The sequence below is a fragment of the Podarcis raffonei genome, chromosome Z (assembly GCF_027172205.1).
Source record: "Podarcis raffonei isolate rPodRaf1 chromosome Z, rPodRaf1.pri, whole genome shotgun sequence".
In the NCBI taxonomy this organism is placed as follows: Eukaryota; Metazoa; Chordata; class Lepidosauria; order Squamata; family Lacertidae; genus Podarcis; species Podarcis raffonei.
In genome coordinates, this window is record NC_070621.1 from 33,272,941 (window position 1) to 33,293,090 (window position 20,150).

A 20,150-nucleotide genomic window follows, 5' to 3' on the forward strand; every position below is an offset into this window, starting at 1 on the left:
ACTGGCAAATAAAAGGCAACTTTATATTCTGCTCTGAGAGCATCACCTGTTCTTGCACGACCCCTGAGAAACAAAGTTATATTCCGTTAGTGAACTTCTCCAGGTAAATATTGCTGCACACTTGGCTTACCAGGAAGGAAACAAGGGTCCCCTGGCAGGGGAGGGTCTGCTTGCCCTAGGGCAACCTTGGTCTGCTCTCAGCCAGTCCACCACCTATCTTCTTGCTTACAAGCGGAATGAAGTAGCTCTGCCTGTCATTGGCTGTGGCTGGAACCAGTCACCACGGGCAAGGGCGAGACCACCCTGGGCTCCTAAGAAGCAGAAGTTGCAAGAAGCTTGCGTCCCTCTCCCTGCACCGCCCCCCTCCCTGCCCTTCCCAAATAGCACTCGGCTGCAACTGACAGTTGCTCCAGGACTGCAGAGCGGAAGCACTTCTGGTCCCATTTATCAGTCAGGGGACTAAAGACCGCTGGGTTGGGTGGGTTTGAGGCTTGTGTATATAACTCTCTCTGTGTGTGCATTATTGCAGTCTATTGCAAGTTGTGCTGGGGACCATTGGGGTTTTGAAAGGCAAGGTAAAAACATATTAATTAAATAATAATAATTAACAAATAAGGCAGAGGCCACCCACTTTCCCTTTAACTCTGCTCTGCGCTGACCAAATCGAATGCCGGCTCGGGTATGTTTGTCTGAATCCCTTAAAAAAGAAACAATTCTCTCTTTGCTCCCTTCTTGTAGACATCCTACTCGACGAAGAACTCTGGACAGCTCGAAACCTCGCCACTGCTTTTGTGACATTTTGGCTGAGGATTTTAGGGTTCATCGGAGCGCGATTCGTATTCTTCTACTCCTCCCACCAAACCCCTCAAATTTTCAGATTCGTGCAATCTGAGAACTAGCCCCTGGCTAGGTACTCCCAATTCAATCACCATCCTTTTGTTCTCTTTGCCTCCCCAAGAAGCGATCGACACAAACAGAGCCTAACCCGGCCGTTCAAGAACTTTTGATAATTTAGGGGCTTGAGCGACCCGCGTAAGGAAAGGGAAGAGAGAGAGGCTCGTTGCGAATCCGAAAGCTTGCCGCACTTTAAGAGAAGCAGCCAGAACCGATCTCCACATTCCGAGACTCCCTTTTGCGCGTGCGGGCGTGTTGAAGCCCCGATCGGTTCACTCCCCGCTTCCTCCTCGCCATCCCTCCCTTTCACACGTTGCTTCGGCCCCGCAGACCCCTCCCTGGCCATCTTCCCCTAAACTCCCACAATCCTTTCTCCGAAAGCCAATCGCACGGTGGTTGCTTGCGTACATTCTGCCACAAACTCCGCCCTCTTCCCTCTTCACGCGACCAGCCTTTTTCGCGGAGGATGCGGTGGCGCCGAGGCGATCGTGCCCCACGGACGCGTTCCGAAGCCGCTGGAGGGCGAAGGTGGGAACACGTGTTTGTCTGCCATTGTGCCGCATGAGGTAATCCTTGCACACGATCCGGGAAGTAACACATTCCGCCGCTTAGCTTGCACGCACCGCACTCGGCTCTGTGTGTGTGTGTGTATGTTTGTATGCATGTATGTATGTATGTATGTGTGTGTGTTTCTTCTTCTAATGTGGAAGATCGTGCAACTTTGCAGAAAAGTTTCTTGTTATTGGTCGGAATAAGACGCATAGGAATAAAATGTGGGGCGAGGAAAGGGAGCACTGGAATACCTGTGAATACAGGCGGGGTTTTCGATGGGGTGTGCAATCTTACGTATGTACAGTGCAATCTCGTGTATGCCTTCCCAGAGGTTATCCCCACTGAATTTACTGGGATTTGCTCTCAGGAAAGAGTGCATATTTATATATATATATAAAGGTGGCATTAAAAATTTTATATATATATATATAAAATTGCATTTTTAATGCCACCTTTTCTACAGGGAGCTCAAGCTGGCACACTTAATTCACTTGTGCCCCCCTTCCGTTTATCCTCACAAGAATCCTGTGAGGTAAATTAGGCTGAAAGAGAGATCCCACATGATCATGAAACTCACTGGGTGACCTTGGGTCAGTCACTGCATCTCAGTTTAAGGTACCTCACAGGGTTGTTTGGGGGATTAACTGAGGAGGAGGAGAACCATTAACCATTAACCGCCTTGAGCTCCTTGGAGGAAGTGCTGGGATATAAGTTCGACAAATGCATAAATAAGTGGATGAGTTGGGATTTGAACCCTGGTCTCCCTGGTCCTAGTCTTGACATTATGACAACTGCCTTACACTGTCGTACTTACCTGTGCCCACTTACCTGAGAGCAAGTTCGCATGGAACTCAGTGGGGTTCTGAGTAGACATGCATGGGATTGTTCTGTCACTTTATTTATTTTAACATTTATATTATGTCTTTCTATGACAAGTATGCTCAAGGTGGCTTGCAGAATTTGAGCATGTGTGTGTGTGTGTGATGAAGCGAGTGAAAACCCAATTGTTGTATTCAATATGCAGCGATAACAGCATCGTAAGAGACGCTAGGGGAGGGAGCGAAAATAAAACTGCCAATAACATAACACAGTTATACAAATCTATGGTGCAGCTGCACATACAGTGTTGAGTTCTGGTTGCTGCACCTCAGTTGTAGAAATTGCAAAGAAAGGTTCAGTAAAGAGCAAGTAAAACGGTGATGGTGCTGCAGCAAGCCCACGTGAAGTAAAGCTTACAGTATTTTGGGCTTTTTAGAAAAAGGCAAGTTACAGGGGACATGACAGAGTTGAATTATGTATGGGGTGAAGAAAGTGGGTACAGTAGATACTTTTCTCCCTTTCTCATATTGTTAGAACTTGGGACCATTCAGGGAAGCAGAACGTTGGAAGATTCAGGATACACAAAGTAATAGACTTCTTCATAAAGTGCATAGTGAAACACAATGGAATTTGATGCCAAAGGATGTGGTAATTGCCACTAATGTGGCTTTAAGGTGTTTACACAAATTCATGGAGGATAAGGCTTTCAGTGGCTAACTAGCCCCGATTCCTATATTCTGCCTCCGCAGTAGGGGACAGTCGTACACTGACAAATAGCTGTTGCAGGAGAGCGAGCACAAGAGTGCTTATGCGGTTCACTTCCTGCTTGCAGGCTTCCTGTAGTCATCATTCTGGATAGGATGGGCCTTTGGTCTGATCCAGTACATAAAACACATTGCTATATATAAGCTGTAGTTAAAACAAATGAAAATAAAACCCTGCCAGAATAACATTTGGGAGCTTGTTCAAAAGCAGGCAAAAACAGAACCCTTGACAAGGTACTTTCCTGTTTCAGTGCCACAGCTGAAAAGGCCATGCTATGTTGTCCCTGCCAATTGCGCTGTTTCCTCAGAGGGGACAAAGAGGAGTACCTCAGAAACTGAACATAGACCTGAGAGAGGTCCAGAAGTTTCTCTTTGCTGCTCACCATGGACTGCTTGAGGTCTGAGGTGGCCCTGAGCAAAGTGTGGAACTTCTGTCACTAGGCCCTGGTGAGATTACTTGGTTGTGCCCGCAAGAAACTTTACTCAGAACACAGCCAGACAGTTGATTTTAGCCGCCATTTTGATTTGCTGCAGGATGCTACATTGTTGGCATGGATTGAGCGATGGAAATGTGAGCTAAAGTCAGCTATGTGGTCTTTCTGTAATTCTCAAGTCAGTATGGATTGGTAAAATAGGAACTGGTCCATCTATCTATATCAATAAGTCTTCTCCAGGGTTTCAAACAGGAATCTCTCCCAACCCATGCTGGGGTTTGAACTCAGGACCGTTTGCATGCAAAGCAGATGCTCTGCCGCCGAGGCACAGCCCATTTCCCTGCAAATCAATATCTCTCTTATCTTAAGCTCTTTCCCAACATGATAACTGAAGCAAACAGTTGAAACTGGAAGTATACTTGGGGCTAGATTGAGGGGCATGTGTCACAGCTGACTGCCAAACCTCAAGGGGCAGGAGTGAGGGGATCAACACATAGTAGAAACAGCCCGTTGAAAAGCTGGCACCAGTGATGTTCCTGGCCAGCGTTGCATTCATGTTGCTGTTGTCATTTTGGCCACACCCGCACCACACCTTTAAAGCACTATGATACCATTTCAACCATCATGGCTTCCTCTAAATCATTCTGGGGACTGTAATTTGTTAAGAGTGCTGAGAGTTGTTTAAGGGGCCTCTGATTTCCCTCACAGAGCTACAATTTCCCTCCGATTTCCCTCACAGAGCTACAGTTCTCAGAGTTCCTTGGGAAGAGTGAATTTTAGTTCTTTGAGGGGAAGAGGGATCTCCTAATGCAGTGATGGCCAAACTCGGCCCTCCAGCTGTTTTGGAACTACAATTCCCATCATCCCTGACCACTGGTCCTGTTAGCTAAGGAGGATGGGAGTTGTAGTCCGGAGTTGTAGTCCAAAAACAGCTGGAGGGCCAAGTTTGGCCATCACTGTCCTATGGCTCTCAGCATCCCTAACAAATGACAGCTCTTGGGATTCTTTGAGGGGAGGGAAGCCATGACTGTTACAGTGGTATAACAATGTTTTAAAGGTGTGCTGCCAATGTAGCCTTAGAATCACAGAGCTGGCCCTGACTTTCTGCAGTGGGGCTATGTACATAATATTCCTTCAGAGCAAAATAATTTCCTCAAAGAATTCTGGGCACTTTAGTTTGATAAGGATTCTGGGGAATTGTAGTTTACCCCTCACCAAGTTACAATCCCCAGCAATCCTTAACAAACAAAAGTGCCTAGAATTTTATGAGGAATCCCCAGCAAAACTTAGTGCCCAAAAGTCTTTGAGAAAGAGAATGTGTTTTGAATGTGCTTTAAAGGTATAGTGTATACACAGCCTGAATCTCTTAAGGTGTCACTGCATGCACACCATGCATTTAAACCACATGCATTTCCCCAAAGAATTATGGGCACTATCATTTGTTAAGTGTTGCTGGGGATTGTAGTTCCCTGAGGGGGTAAACTACAGTTGCCCATAAATCTTTGAGGGAAAGAATGTGCTTTGAATGTGCTTTAAAGCTATAGTGTGTACATAGCCCGGGGCAGTGGAGAACAAGCCCTTTTCTTCTTTTGTGCGACAGCCCTTTGAGTAGTTGAATCGTAGAACCATAGAACTGCAGAGTTGGAAGGGACCCCGAGGGTCATCTAGTCCAACCCCCTGCAATACAGCAATCTCAGCTAAAGCATCTATGGCAGATGGCCATCCAACCTCTGCTTTAAAAACCTCCAATGAAGGAGAGTCCACCACATCCTGAGGGAGACCATTCCACTGTCAAACAGCTCCTACTATCAGAAGTTCTTCCTGATGTTGAGTTGGAATCCCCTTTCTTGTAACTTGAAGCCACTGGTTCCAGTCCTACTCTCCAGAGCAGGAAAAAACAAGCTTGTTCCCTCTTCCATGTGACAACCCTTGAGATATTTGAAGATGGCTGTCATATCTCCTCTCAGCCTCCTCTTTTCCAAGTTAAACATACACAGCTCCTTCAACTGCTCCTCATAAGACTTGGGTTCCAGATCATTGGTTGCCCTCCTCTGCACACATTCCAGCTTGTCAACATCCTTCTTAAATTGTGGTGCCCACAACTGGACACGGTATTCCAGATGTGGTCTGACCAAAGCAGAACAGAGTGCTACTATTACTTCCCTTGATTTTGACACTGTACTTCTGTTGATGCAGCCTACAATAGCATTAGCTATTTTTGGTGCTGCAGCACAGTGTTGACTCATGTTAAGCTTGTGGTGCACTAAGACCCCAAGATCCTTTTCACATGTACTGCTAGTAAACCAGGTGTACCCCATCTTATATTTGTGCATCTGGTTTTTCCTGCCTAAGTGCAGAATTTCACATTTGCCCCTGTTTAAATTCATTATGTTAGGTTGGGCCCAGTTCTCCAATCTGTTAAGGTCATTTTGAATTCTGATTCTGTCTTCTGTGGCATTAGCTAACCCTCCCAGTTTGGGATCGTCTGCAAATTTGATGAGCATCCCCTCAATTTCTTTATCCAAGTTGTTTATAAATATGTTAAACAACAGTGGGCCCGAGACAGAACCCTGTGGTACCCCACTTTTCACTTTTTTCCAGAATGACAAGGCACCATTAATGAATACTACAGTGGTACCTCAGGTTACATACAGGTTACATATGCTTCAGGTTACAGACTCTGCTAACCCAGAAATAGTACCTTGGGTTAAGAGCTTTGCTTCAGGATGAGAACAGAAATCGTGCTCTGGCAGCGCAGTGGCAGCAGGAGGCCCCATTAGCTAAAGTGTTTCAGGTTAAGAACAGTTTCAGGTTAAGAACGGACCTCCGGAACGAATTAAGTACTTAACCCGAGGGACCGCTGTATTTGGGTTTGGTCAGTCAACCAGCTACAAATCCACCTAACAGTTACCTTGTTCAACCTAGCTTCATCACAAGAATATCATGGGGAACTTAGTCAAAAGCCTTACTGAAGTCAAGATACACTATGTCCACAGCATTCTCCTTATCCACCAAGCTTGTAATTCCATCAAAAAAAGAGATAGAGAGAGATTCGTCTTGCATGACTTATTTTTGAGAAACCCATGCTGGGTCTTAGTAATCACAGCATATCACGTCCCTCCTCAGCCTGCTTTGCATACAGAAGGTCCCAGATTCGATTTCTGGCATCTCCAGGTAGGTCTGAGAGAAACCCTTCCCTGGAGCCTTGCAGAGCTGCTGCCAATCAGTGTGAACGATTCAAACATCAATGTAATGAAGTGATTGAAATGCAATAAAAACGAAGATATTTGGAAACTGAGCAAATGGAGAAGGAGTGCTGAAAACTGGGGCTTTTGGTCTGGGGTGCAAAAGATTCACTTTTGAATTGTGTAGGAAGAAAGAATGATGTGCCATCAAGGGGATCCCACTTCAGGAGGCATGACTGACACAGTATTAAGGATAGATCAGCGGTTCTCAAAAAGGGAAGCGGGTGGCGCTGTGGGTTAAACCACAGAGCTTAGGACTTATTGATCAGAAGGTCAGCAGTTCGAATCGCCGCAACGGGGTGAGCTCCCGTTGTTCAGTCCCTGCTCCTGCCAACCTAGCAGTTCAAAAGCATGTCAAAGTGCAAGTAGATAAATAGGTACCGCTCTGGCGGGAAGGTAAATGGCATTTCTGTGCGCTGCTCTGGTTCACCAGAAGCAGCTTAGTCATGCTGGCCACATGATCCGGAAGCTGTACGCTGGCTCCCTCGGCCAATAAAGCTAGATGAGCGCCACAACCCCAGAGTCGGCCACGACTGGACCTAACGGTCAGGGGTCCCTTTACCCTTTACCTTTACAGCAGTTCTCAACCTGTGAGTCCTCAGATGTTGTTGGACTACAACTCCCATCATCCCTGAGCTCTGGCCTTGCTAGCTAGGGGTGATGGGAATTGTAGTCCAACAACATCTCACAGGTTGAAAAAGGCTGGGATAGATGCAGTGGAGAGCTCTGCTGCAAGCAGCTGGTACCCTGTTACTCCAGCAGAGCCCAGCAGTACTGCCATGTGCCCTAGTCTGTGTTTATGGGTAGCTGCATCCATGAGCCCCTTCATTTTAAATTTCCCATAATGCCCTGGAATGATATTCTGGAAGTGGTGTTGCCGCTACTACCAGGTAAGCCGTGAGGGAGAGCGAGATAGTGGAAACTTAATGGGGGGGGAGAGAGAGAGTCTTTGCTAAGAGATCAGGTTCACTCTGGCCCTAGCAATGGGGATCTTCTTTGCAGGTCATTCTGCATCATTAGAGCAGATTAAATGCTTCAGTTGCATCCAGCCAGAGATGGGCAGAATTCTCCCCCACATTGGATGCTGACTGGAAGGAAGCAAGACCAGACCACCAAATTGTGCAGATTTTGGGTTTCAAAAACCATCACTGGATGTATAAAAGCTTTTCAGTTAAGGCACTGCCAAGAAGCACCCCACTTAAACAGCTCCTTTAGGAAACAAGTTGACCATAAGAACATAAAAAGAGCCCCACTGGTTCAGGTCAAAAGCCTATCTAGTCCAGCATCCTGTTCTCTCAGTGGCCAGCCAGATGCCTGCAGGAGACATGCAAGCAGGACCTGAACACAGCACTGCTTTCCCCTCCTGCAGTTTGCAGCAACTGGCATTCAGAAGCACACAGCCGCTGACAGTGGAGGTAGCACACTCCTGCACTGAAAGGCATTTGATCAGGGAGCTCATCAAAGCAATTGGAAATGGTTCTGGTTTTTGTTCTGACTTCTGTCAATATGATATTGCAAGCTATTTTAAAATGTGTGCTATTAGTGGTTCAGACTTGTGCTGCTTTATTGGACTGTTTATGTCTTTGAAGATGGTTTTTCACCACCTGGAGAGTTCTATTAAGAATGGAAAGACAGGAAAGAGATGTGCTAGTAATGAAATGGTGTTTGATAATTTATCCAGTTTTCAGAGGTTAATTTTTGCATTGTGTCACTCAGGGCTTATTTCCCCAGCCGGAACTCACTGGAACTCAGTTCTGGCACATCTCAGGTGAGCATCACTGCTGTTCTAAGAGAATTAGGGAGGCATTCATGGTGAGTTCCAACACCTCTTTTTCTGGAAAAATAGCACTGATGTTACTAGGTTTGAATAATATGCATATGTTTATGATGCTTATATTCCATTGATGCTTATATTCCATTCTTCTTCTGAGGGATTTGGGGCAGTGTACATGGTTTCCTCCCCACTTCTTTATATTCGTAACAACCCTGTGAGGTAGGTTATTCAGAGAGAGAGAGAGAGAGAGAGAGAGATAGCAAAAGACAGACAGAAACAAGGCCAATATTACCTAGGGAGCTTCCTGACAAAGTTGAGATTTTAAACCCATTCCTAGCAGAACGCTTTAAACTAACTTTCCCCAGCTTTCCTCCAGATGTTTACCTCTGCAACATAATTTAACTTAACTTAACTTGCCTCAAGACTTAAAAGTCAGAATTGCTTGTCCAGATCTAAAGAAATCCACTTGCCTGAGAAGTATTCTCCTCCCTTAAATTCTTGTTGCATGAACCCCTTTTCATCTTCCCTAATGAAAGCACATTCTCTGGAAAAGTTCCTATCCATCTCAGAACAAAACCCAAGGCCACTGCAGTTAATTCAGCTGATTAAAGCATCACCAATAGCTTGAAAAGATATCGGGCAAAGATAGACGAGCAGTTTTGGCTTTGCTTTAAAATTCAAACGGCTTAAATGTTGGGCTTTGGGAAAGAATGGAAGCATTATACGGCCTGTTCCTTAATGTACCGTTCTCATTTTTCCGTGTTGAGTGGGGAAAACAGTAAAAAAAAACCTGCTAGAACTTTGGAGGCCCTCAGTAGGTCTCCCTTAAGCGATGGCTGGGGGGCGGGGGGCGGGAAGGCAGGCATGAAAGCAGAAGAAATTCGCCAGAGTCCTCTGGGGCACGCTGTCAGTTTGCGCAGCGGACTACTCCTCCCCTCCCCCAGCATACAACTGGCCTCTGGCCTTCCAAACACGCACACTCCCCCAACCCAGTTTTCTGGGCATTGCAGAAAACTCTGGGTGTGGGTGTGCGTGCAGGGGGGAGATTTGAGACAGAAGAACCGTAACTGAACATCCTGTGCAGTCTAGCTATGTATTCTCTCCCCTCCCCATCTCAAGAGGTGCCTTGTCATCCTCTTCTCCTCTTCCTCTTCCTCAAATAAAAGTTAAAAATGCCTGCAACAGAATGCAAGGCACATGGAAACACAACAAGATGACTAAAGGAATAAAGAAACCCACTGATTGCAATCCTTAATATATGTCATGCTTGTGGGACAATTACTTCAAAAAAGAAAGAAAAGAAAATGAGAATGGATATTTGATGCATATGTTATATTTGATGACATCATATAGTCATCCGCACTTGATTGGCAGTTAATCAGAAGCTTGAAGGCTTTCCATATAGTAAATAAAACTGAAAGCCACACTGCATTATTATTAAAAATGGGGATTCCTTGCTTCCTGTGTTAAGCTGAATTAAATTTGTTCCTAAACCTAATGTCCCAAATCTTATTAATCAACAACTGTTGAGAGGGTTGTGTTGGAGACTTCCAGCTACATGCTGTACACAACTTTGTCATGGCATACACATAGTCTAAGAAGGTCTTTATGCAGGAATCCTGGGACATTAGGTTCAAACTGATGAGGAAGCATTGCTTTGGGAGTGATCTGTAGTCTAAGATTGTGACATTTCTGGCAATAAATGTTCCAAAACTCTCGTACCCATCAAAGGAGAAAGAAACAATCTGAGCACACCTCTTCTAGCAAGACTGATTATAATTTGGACGTAGTAAATGAAGCCTTCTCCTTTTTTTCTCTTCAGCAGAGAGCCTACTTTCTTGGGTTTGGACCCATATGCTCAGATGGTTGTTCATGTTGAGTGGAACTCAGGAAGCTGCCTTAGATGGAGTCAGAACATTGGTCAGTGTAACTCAGTATTATCTACACTGACTGACAATTGCTCTCGAGGAATTCAGGCAGGAGTCATCCCAACCCTACGTAGAGATGCTGTGGTTTGAACCTGGGACCTTCTACATGCAAGGCAGATGACCTGCTACTGAGCATCATATCAAAGCTTGAAATCCCGGCTTCAGTCAGCAAGTTCATTCTCCTAAACTTAGGGTTTTTTATGTCTTGATGATGCACAGTGCCGCAGGGAAGTACTTTGTGCATGCTCAAAGGCATCCTTGAATATCTGTGTAGTCCAGGCTAACCTTGGCTGAACAATTCTGCTAAGGCTGTCATCCAGGCCTATGATCTGACGTATCAGAAGAGGTTTGCATGCCACCAATTTAGCACTGGTGGATTACTGGTGCACGCACCCCACTGGTGGGTTTCTGCATTTTGGATTTCTCTGTTACCCTGCTGTTATTTCAGAATAAATCATCCCGGAGTCAAAGCAGCACCACACTACTACTCCCTCCAGGGAGTATGGGCACAATACATTAATTACTACTGCCCTTCCCCTCTGGAAAACTAAGGTCAATTTCAGAACCAAAATGCTTTTTCTGTGCTGCTTGAGGTGGAGCAGTCAACAACATTATAGTTAATGGTTGTCGCTTGTCTTCACATACCCCACTCCACTTCCCTGCTCCCAGTTGTGAATAATATTCCCACGTTATGAATGATCCGTGTCACCATTAAGAAAAAGAGGTCAGAATAGGCCAGTATATATGTGGACTGTCCCTGGATAAAGTGGCTTTTCTTCTTTAAGTTCTCAAAATTCTTAACCTAGCTCAAGATTGTCCTCTGAACTAGCTAGATGTTTAACTGAGAATCATAGCCATTTGAAAAGTAAGACTTGCCCCAAATAGCAACTAGACATTCCATTTTGGTGACCTGTAACCTTGGTTTTAGGAGCCATTTTGCACCTGGCTTATATATCGTGAGTTTCTAACACTGCCTTCACTTAAATCACTGAAGTCTGCACTTCAGCCTTCACAAACCTGGCGTTCTTCAGAGGTTTTGTGCTACAAAATCTCAGCTGCGCTGGCTGCTGTTGATAGCAGTTGCAGTCTACGATGTCTGGAGGACATCCAGTTAGCAAAATTTTGCATGGCCTTTCTTTGTCACCACTGTAACAGCATAGGAGAAGTTTTGTTCTTTCTCCTTCTACTCTTTCCCTTCAGTCTCTATCAGGATCTCACCGCTCTTGTATTGTTCTCATTCAAGCCATCAGTTCAGCTGCCTAAGGATTTATCAGTTATCTGGTGTTTGCAAATATGTGTGCCTGCCTGGTCAACTCCCATAGATGAAGGTCTGATTCATACTTGCATGCTTCTTCACTTGATTACTGCACCACAAGACGTGCAGTTTGCATGTGTGAATGGTAGGCAGAACACCAAAGATAGAACTTTCAAGAGGAAACCTAGCTCAGCGGTAGAGTACCAGCTTTGAATGCAGAAGGTCGTAAGTTGAATCCCTGACATCTCCAGGACCTAACATAGCATCCCTAGTGAAGGCTGTGCCCCTACAGTCACTTTCCACCGCAAATATTGTGTTTGAGGAAATATGAGATGATGCCAATGTTCTGTTGGTGTTATAAGAGCTCTTTTCACCCATTCAGACATGCATGCTATCATTTGATGTTAAGCCGTCCAGTGGAAAAATCAAGCCATGTACATGTACGTACAAGAACCATCTCAAAGCTGCTCTCCAGTCAAGGTGTGATTTCCCCCAGCAAGGTCAGACTAAAAAAGGTGGTGGTGGGACCTTTGAAGATGTTGGGACTCCAACTCCCAACAGCCTCAGCCATCATGACCAAAAGCCAAGGATGTTGGGGTCTGTAGTTGAGTAACAGGTGTAAAAGGCATGGTCTCCTTTCCCAGACCCATCTGGTCTCTGCTAACATTCACCTACAGAAAATGCTCACATGACCCACATCTTCTCCTTCTCTGGTGCTGATCTCATCTTGCCCTGACCCCACCCCCTGCAGAGGGTTCTCATTGGCCCCTATACTGGCTGGGGTACCATTAACTCTTACCTTGTTTCAATTTGTGGGAAATGTATGTGACTTCTTTCGCTGCTTTATGCCAGGGGAACAGCAAGCATGTTCTGAACTGCAGGAACCTTAGAGAAATGTTTTTTGGGGGAGCACAGTGGAAACACTGAGAATCTGTGAGTGCTACTCCATAGTTAGTGCAAATCATGGTTTGGTCTGCACTAAGCCCAAACCACTATGCTTTACCAGCTGTAAAACCAGTATTTAAAGTGACATAGATCAGCAGAGCAGGTATACTTCAGCTATGCCCATTACATCTAGAAAGAAAGGAGTTATTTTATTAGACTAGAAAGAAAGAAGTTATTTTATTAGGCCCATTATCCATGTTAGGGAAATCCACCACTGAGCAGTTAAAGGGCAATATGTTCCTTGGGGGTAAATTGTTCCTCTCCCCAATTTCTAAGCAAGTTCATCCTATTCTGGTCTACATCTTACACAAAATCACCTGGATGTCTTCTTACTATGCAAGAAACTTCAGCTGGAGCTGGGTGTTGCTTTGGTTGCTGAATTACAGGCTTAGCTGTATATTTGTTAAATTTCTTCCCCTCACTTCTGAAACAGGGAAGGCGTTGTATCTGAGCAACTTTGTCCAATAGTAACACCCAGGAGGTCATCTTCATGGACCTGTCTTGTTCTAACTTTCACATCCTGTGTGATTTTGGCCACTGGCAGAAACATAAAATACAGGTGGCCTTTCAGCAGGTATTTAGTAAGGAAGATGAGGCAGAAGCACAGAGATATTGTACTGCTAGAAGAACAACACGTTGTGCACATAAACCAGGGAAGTCATACAAGAAGTAAACTTCCCCTGAGCACAGGAGGTAATGGAAATTTAATTTTAGCCCCCAGTCCACAATGCTCTCTAGATTGGGGCACATACAGTTTAAGGTAGTGTAGTGGACTTGCCTCTTAGGACTTTATGCTCTGAGCACCTGGTCAGGAATCTTAAATGGGCCTTCCTAGAGAAGTTTGAGTGAAAGCAAGAAACAAGGGGGGGGAGGTAGGAGCAGAAATAATAAATGGAGAGAGGGAGCTATCCTGATGGGAAGTCAATCCTCTTCAAGGCACTTATTTGTCTTCAGGAGTAGTAAGGGTTGTTGATTGGGGTTTGTTGGGTGGGTTTTGCCTGATCACAGTTCCATCCATCTCTGTAAAAAGTTTTTTGCAAAATGCAAAGCATACCTCAAAGCTGCAAAATGCAATGCAATACAATACATTCCTCCTGATTTTAGGATCCTTTAGAAGAATTCCCGCTTAAAGAATTCTTGGGGGCTGTTCAGGAAGCTTACTCGAGAGTAAGTCCCCACTAGCTTACTTCCCTGTCGCACAGTTTTAATAGCCCCAGATTGCATAGTTGCTGCTTGGTGGCGGTGGGGGGTGGGCTTCCCTGTGCCGGCCAACCAGGTTGTGGTAGAAAGAACTCCTAGCCCTGAGGCGGAATACAAAAAGCAGGAAGAACGGCTAGGGCAGACGATGTAAGGCGCTGGGTCCATACAGAGGGGAGTCGGTTTAAAGCTCGGGAAAGCGAGGTGTGGCAAAGAGATCGAGTCGCTCGGACGGCACACTGGTAAGGAGAGGTGTGTGTGCACACGCGGGTGTAAAGACGTGCGGGGCTGCCAGAAAAAAGGTGGGGGAGAAACTAGAGGGGAAACGGGATCAACGCCACTCGTCCTAGATGGACTGCGATCCTGGTAAGGGAGGGCGCTGGGCTAGGGTAGGGGGCAAGACGGCGCGGGTGGGAAGGCACTGGGGTGCGAGAGGAGGGTCCCGGCCGAGCAGAGGGGGAGGGCCTTGGGCAGTGGCGAAGACGACGGGCCCAGGGGAAGGGAAGCCGGGCTCGATCGTCGCCGAGACGGCCCACAGGGGGGCCGGACTGAGCAGGGCGGCGCGGCGTGGGCTTTCTGCTTGTGCTGCCGACGCGAGGTGGGACTCGCGCGGGCCTGGCCGGCGATCGCGGCCTTCGAAGCTCGAGCAACTTCTAGGGCAGGCGCTGCGAGCCCGGACAGACGGGCGGTGAAGGAGAGCGTGGCCGCCAAGCAGGCAGGCGACGGACGCTGCCGGCCGGCTGGGGGTCAAAGCCAGCAACCGATCCTCCGGCCGAGCTGGGGCGCCTCCCTCCGGCCGCATCCCCGAGAGGAGCCGAGCAGGCGACGGAAGGAGGTAGGCAGGCCAGCCGCTCCCCGGGGCGCGCCGGTGCTGATCACGGCTTGCGCCGCCCAGGGAGCGAGCGAGCGAGCGAGCGGGAGACAGAGAGACTCGGACGCCGCGTTGCGCTGCGACCCCGAGGGGGCGCCCACCCAGCGCAGGTGCGGAGCCTGGAACGCGCGCAGTATCAGCTCGGGCTGATCCAGGTACCCCCGGCACGGGCACCCTGCTTCTTCCCATCCGCGTGCTGCAGCCCTCCCGAGTCGCTTGCGGGCTGTCTCCGTCGGTGCAGCCACCGGACAGCACCGCTCCGGTCTTCGCCTCTCTTTCCCCGCTGCGCAGAGAGGCGCGCTCGCCAATCTAGGCACCGCGGAGCCCTCGGCTGATCCGCCGCTTGACCCTCTTGGGCTCCGTGCGCACTCGGGGCTTCCACTTCCCCCTCCCTTAACGCCACGCGGGTTCCTTGCGCCCCCTTTATCTTTTCAGGCCCCCGCTTGATTACCCAAAATTGTAGATCTCTCCCCAGAAAACACCTAACTCCCCCCCACCGCAATGTTTGATGTACCCCGACCCCTCCTCTTTTCTCTCTCCAGTCCCGTGACCTCATCGGTGTGGACAGCTAACAGTGCATATTTTTGGGATGGGTGCCCAGTACCACCCGAGGACTTGGTTTTGTGCGTGTGAATGGGTAACCCCGGGGGGGTTGAAAGAGGGGAGGCGAGCAAGAGCCTAGGCGCAGCAGCAGCTGCCGCCTCCTCCCCTTTGCCCCTTCTTATCTCTCCCTCCCCTCGGGTGGAGGACGGCCCCCGCCCTCGCCCAGCCTCTCCCCCTCCCCGGGCAGGGCGCGAGGCCCCTCCCCCTCTCAACCCCCCCAACACTCCACCCCCCCTTCTTTCCCTCTCCGGACTCGGCTGGCTCGGAGCAAACCGCCCCTCCCGCACGGGCAGGGCTCGCCGCGGTGCAGCCTGGGAGGCGTAGTCCGCAGGGCAGGGCCCGGCTCGGGGTGGGCGTGGGGGCGGCCGGACGACCGTACTACACTTCCCGGCAGGCCCCGCAGCAAGCAGCAGTCGGCGGCGGCTCGCTCTCGTCCTCACACTCGGGCTGCCGCTGCCAGTGCCGCCACCGCCGCTGTTCCTTGCGCTGCGCTGCTGATCGGTGGAGCCGCGCTGGCCGGCCCTTGTGCTCCTCCGGCTCCGCTTGGCTGGATTCCCTCGGGATCGAATGCCCCTTGTATCCCGGCGGGGGCCCGCCTTGGGAGCAGGTGCGTATGGACGGTCCCCGGCGGTTCCCTTTCCCGGGCCCGCTTCTCCTCTCCCCCCCCCCCGCCGCCTCCGTCGCCATCGGGGAGGGAAGGGGGGGCGGCGTGTGAGTGAGGTTTCCATGGAAACGGGGAGCGGGCCTTGGACCGCGGCCCTTTTCTCTCCCTTCCTGACCCCCCCTCCCGTCCTCCCTTCGCGGTAAGGTCCCGTCCAGGACAGGATGGTGACAGCAGGGCCGCTTCTGCTCCGGCCCCGACGGCGAGGGAGGAAGCGATCGTCGCTTCAGGCTAGCAGGCAGATTATTTCACTTTCTGTTCTCAGGAAGGGGTGCTTGGGCTTACCCCCACTACTTCGACCACCGCCACCCTCCTCTTCCTTACTCTCTCTTTCCATTTCTCCTCTGCTTCCATCGACGGAGCGGACAGAGGGGGTCGACACCCTTTTCGCTCTGGCGAATTCGGTGGCGGATACGGTGGTCTGCGCGAGTCTCTGCGCATCCCGAGCGTGCGGTGAGCCTTCGGCATGGGGAGCCTGAGCTGCACCACTCCGTCTAAATTCTGGGCTTAATTTTTTGAGCGAGGAGGGGGAATAATTCAGCGGCCACCCACTCCGGGCGCACGTTGCGGGGCGATCCGCCGATAGAAGAGACCTGATAATGGCATATACACTTCTGAATGGCAGAGACTCAAGCTTGGTTGGTCCCTCCCGTCTGCTTCCTTCCAGGCGTCTTGGGTTGCTGTTTTCCGCCGCCGCCGCCGCCTCCCTCTTTCTTTCCCCTACCCCGCTCCCTCCCTTCAACAAGAGACAAGGGCGATGCCCGTGACGGTCCCGAAGGGACGGGCAGCCTAGATCGTGGTGCGCGGGGGGAAAGGAGAGGAGGAACGCGGCGCGGCGGCGAGCTAAACTCGGAAGGAGTAACCAAATGTTAGACGGTCGGGAGGCAGAGATGGGCTGCTGAAGGCAGAACGGAGGCGACTCGTTCTCCCGGAGGTTGATTTCTCTGAGTCTCGGTAGAGAGTGTGTCCGCAGGAAGGGAAGAGAGCATAAGCTTGTTTTCAGAAAGAGGGGGACAACTTTTGCCCTATTTGGAAGAGTGGGAAGTATTGGTTGGCATCTTTGCAGTGTAACTGGCCAGCCCGTTTGGAATGGGCCTGCCCTTTAAAATCCAATGTCTCGGTGGGAGGGTAGCTTGAAAATGCTTGCAAAGCACAAGAGATGTCCGTGTGTCTGTGTTGGTGAGGAGGATAGAGTTAGGGCTTTGCATGCTATCCCAGTTTGCCTTGCCTTGCCTTGTCCAGGTAACACATAAGCAACACCCCCCCATCCAATTTGTTGTAATCAGGGCTCTGCCTCCAGGTTGGCCCCACAAATGGCAGCCCCCGGAGCTAGTCGTTGTGCATGTTTACTGTCGTGTAGTTCTCAGCCTGCCAAGAAAATCGGAGCCTGGCAGTGGCAGCGGGGAAGAGTGAAGGGATGGGACATTTTTTGAAGCTGAAATGGGGATGGAGGGTGGTTTGCGGGGTGGGGGGGGGAAGATGTGCTGCAGGCATCGCGTCATCGGCTGGACAATGTGTGTGTGCTTGGGGTCTGGAGGAGGCTTTTCCCGGTCTTGGTAGCCTGACTTGTGTTTTTTAGAAATGTGATGTTAATCTGCAGCTGCGACAGGTTTCCACGGTGAGGCTTCCCTTGCCAGGCTGCAGTGAGCAAGCGAGTGATGGTTCGTTCTCTCTGTGCCATTGCACAGTGTGAGTAAGAGAGAAGCTTTACCTGGAGACGGTTGGAAAGTTTGCAAGTGCCTGGCTTCGGTGGAGATGCGTTATTGTCTTTGCATGCTTAGGAGTGCATTGTCCTGGCCGCGCACGCTTAAGAAAAGGGAATGAGCAGGTGTGCAGGCAAAGATTGCTTTGGCAGTCATTCTGTATACATACTCGCAAGCAGAGTGTGAGGGGAGGAGCTGGTTTTAAATGGGGACTTCCACTCTGATCCTGCGCTCCAAATGCATGCCTTTATTGAAGCCAGTTGGAAGTGGTTGCTGACACTACCGTGATAAGGCCTTCCACTGGGTATAGTGGTGGTTTGTTTCTAAAAGTAGTGCCATACTTCAAGCGACTGTAGGCCTATAAACTTTGTTCCTTCAACCTGGATGTGCAGAATGGGAGCTGTGTTCTCTCTCACTTCATGAGGAGAAAGAGGCACTCTGTACACTCTCAGAAGTGTTGTGTGCTTAATTGCAGGTTGCCAGTGCGGACTCCTTGCTTCACTTAAGTTCTCAACGTCAAGATTTCCAGGTCGTTATAAGGTGCAGCATAAGTAAATAGGGTAACTTTATCTTTTCCATATTGCTAAAGTTTTGGCAACTTTTGCAAGCTGAATTTATTTCCTACATGATGGTTGCTGTTTTTCATGGGGTGGGGGCTGGAAAGTATATTTAAAAAGAAAAATGTCATATATGGAATTTGATTCAGGAGCATACTTGTTTATGTACTATGTGTCCGTCAAAGGCTAATTTAAAGAGATTGCAGGTTGGGAATAAACCTCTTTCTTCATCTGGAGGGCTGACCTGAAAACACAAGTGCTATAAGAAATGTTGTTAATCCGTCTGGCCTTTAACTGTTGACGGAGCTCATTTCCTTTTGGCCTTTGTCTCTGCAAGCACCAGCAGAGATGTCAATTTTGACTTTTTGTGGTAGCCACTGAAGCTCTCAAAGCTGTAGAAGCCGTTGGCTTTATAACATACAGTATATATGTAGGTAGTAAATTTTGCCCTGATTCTTAGTAAATATGTTCCAGCAACATCTAAAGCTTTATTCAGACATTGGTTTTTCCTCTGGGGCAGAGGTGGGAAGCCTGTGGCCCACCAGAACATACTGGACTACAACTCCCATCATCCCTGACCATTGCCCATGTTGGCTGGGGCTGATGGGAGCTAGAGTTCAACAACTTCTGGAGAGCCATAGGTTCTCCAGTTTCTGCTCTGTAGTCTTTTGGGATGGAGGAGGAATTCAATCAGTCCGTTTTTTCGTTTTTTGTTTTGCAATGTATTGACCCAGTTCAACAGTCCTAAACTTGTCTGTGGATTGGAACACAAGTCCTCATTAGAGAATGCTCTTAACTGGATTTTGCAATGAAGTTTTAGTGCGCAAAAAGAGCACAGACAAGTGTTGTTGATGGTTAAAGCACATGTAAAATGTATCTTTTGTGGAAAATACATTGGAAAGCATTGAAAAATACATATTTTGGGGCAGTGCATATAATTTAAGTACAAGTTTTTCGTGCTATCTTTAAAAAAGAATTGCACAAAATGGGACAGAACAGACCTATGATTGGGTGCCAGTGGAAAGGAAAGGGACAGACTTGGGCAGATCTGTCCATTACTAATGGTCATTTTTCCGAGGCAAGTTTAATATAAGGGCTTTGAGACTGAATTTAGGAAATCTCCAGTTCAAATTCTGTTCTTTCGTGAACGAGGTTCTGTCCCTTAGGAAAACTGCTGTTTGCTTTTCTACCCATCCTGGATCATAAAACTGACCTAACTTACAGGATTGTTGTATGAGTTATTGAAATAATGTATCTTAAGTGCTTTGAGCCTCTTAAAGCACAAACCTGAATTATTATTAGTGTTCCTATCCTGTCCATTGCCACCTATGGCAACCAGCGATTTGAGCTTTCTGGATCATTCAGTGTAAAATTCAAACAGCCCACTTGGAAGTGAATTTAAAAAAAAAAGAGGCTAGAATATCTCCAAAGGACAGCAGGAAAGCTGACTCTTGTCTTTTGTTGTGTCAAATAGAGGCCAAATGTTGTCCAAAACCAGAGCTGGTGTTGATAATCTGTGAATGGTGTGTTATGGCTAGAAAAGCTTGTGTTGTCATTGTCCAGATAAAATAGTGTTTGATCATTTGGAGTATGGTGTAGGAGGAGAAGAAACAAGGGAAACAATAAATTTAGCTATTTTGCTAAAGTAAGATAAGTTAAGGCAACATGCGGTTTGAAACTTTACTGCTGGAGTTTTTGCATCCTGCTTTTTGGGGATTTTATTTTGCAAAAATCAACCCTCCTTTTACAAATGCATAAACTGTAAAACAATTTCTCTGGACACTTCTTTTTGTCCGTCTCCTTTAGATTTTCATCCTTTTTGGTATTTTATTCCTTCTTTCTTTTCCATCTGTCCCTAGGACAGAGTTTCAGGGCATCTTAGACAAGAACACACAGGTTTTTTTCCTTGTCCCAATTTTGCCCTTTCCTCTGTGCTAGGACTAAGCTA

At 48.1% G+C, this 20,150-nt stretch overlaps 1 protein-coding gene across 16 annotated transcripts in view; it reads left to right on the plus strand.

The window, feature by feature from the left end:
* The first annotated feature begins 1,065 nt into the window (after positions 1-1,065).
* BCORL1 (BCL6 corepressor like 1) overlaps positions 1,066-20,150 on the plus strand; it is a 42,192-nt gene continuing 23,107 nt past the window's right edge. Inside the window, exons 1-2 of one of the 16 annotated variants that reach the window (XM_053373498.1) lie at positions 1,066-1,460; positions 8,425-8,476. The gene's annotated coding sequence lies outside the window, so the exon portion shown is untranslated. Of the gene's footprint in view, positions 1,461-8,424; positions 8,477-8,496; positions 8,521-13,827; positions 14,060-14,080; positions 14,174-14,370; positions 14,643-14,702; positions 14,834-15,679; positions 15,889-18,120; positions 18,206-20,150 lie in introns of those variants that run through there. The other 15 variants (XM_053373495.1, XM_053373494.1, XM_053373504.1 and 12 more) reach the window with 15 other exon arrangements.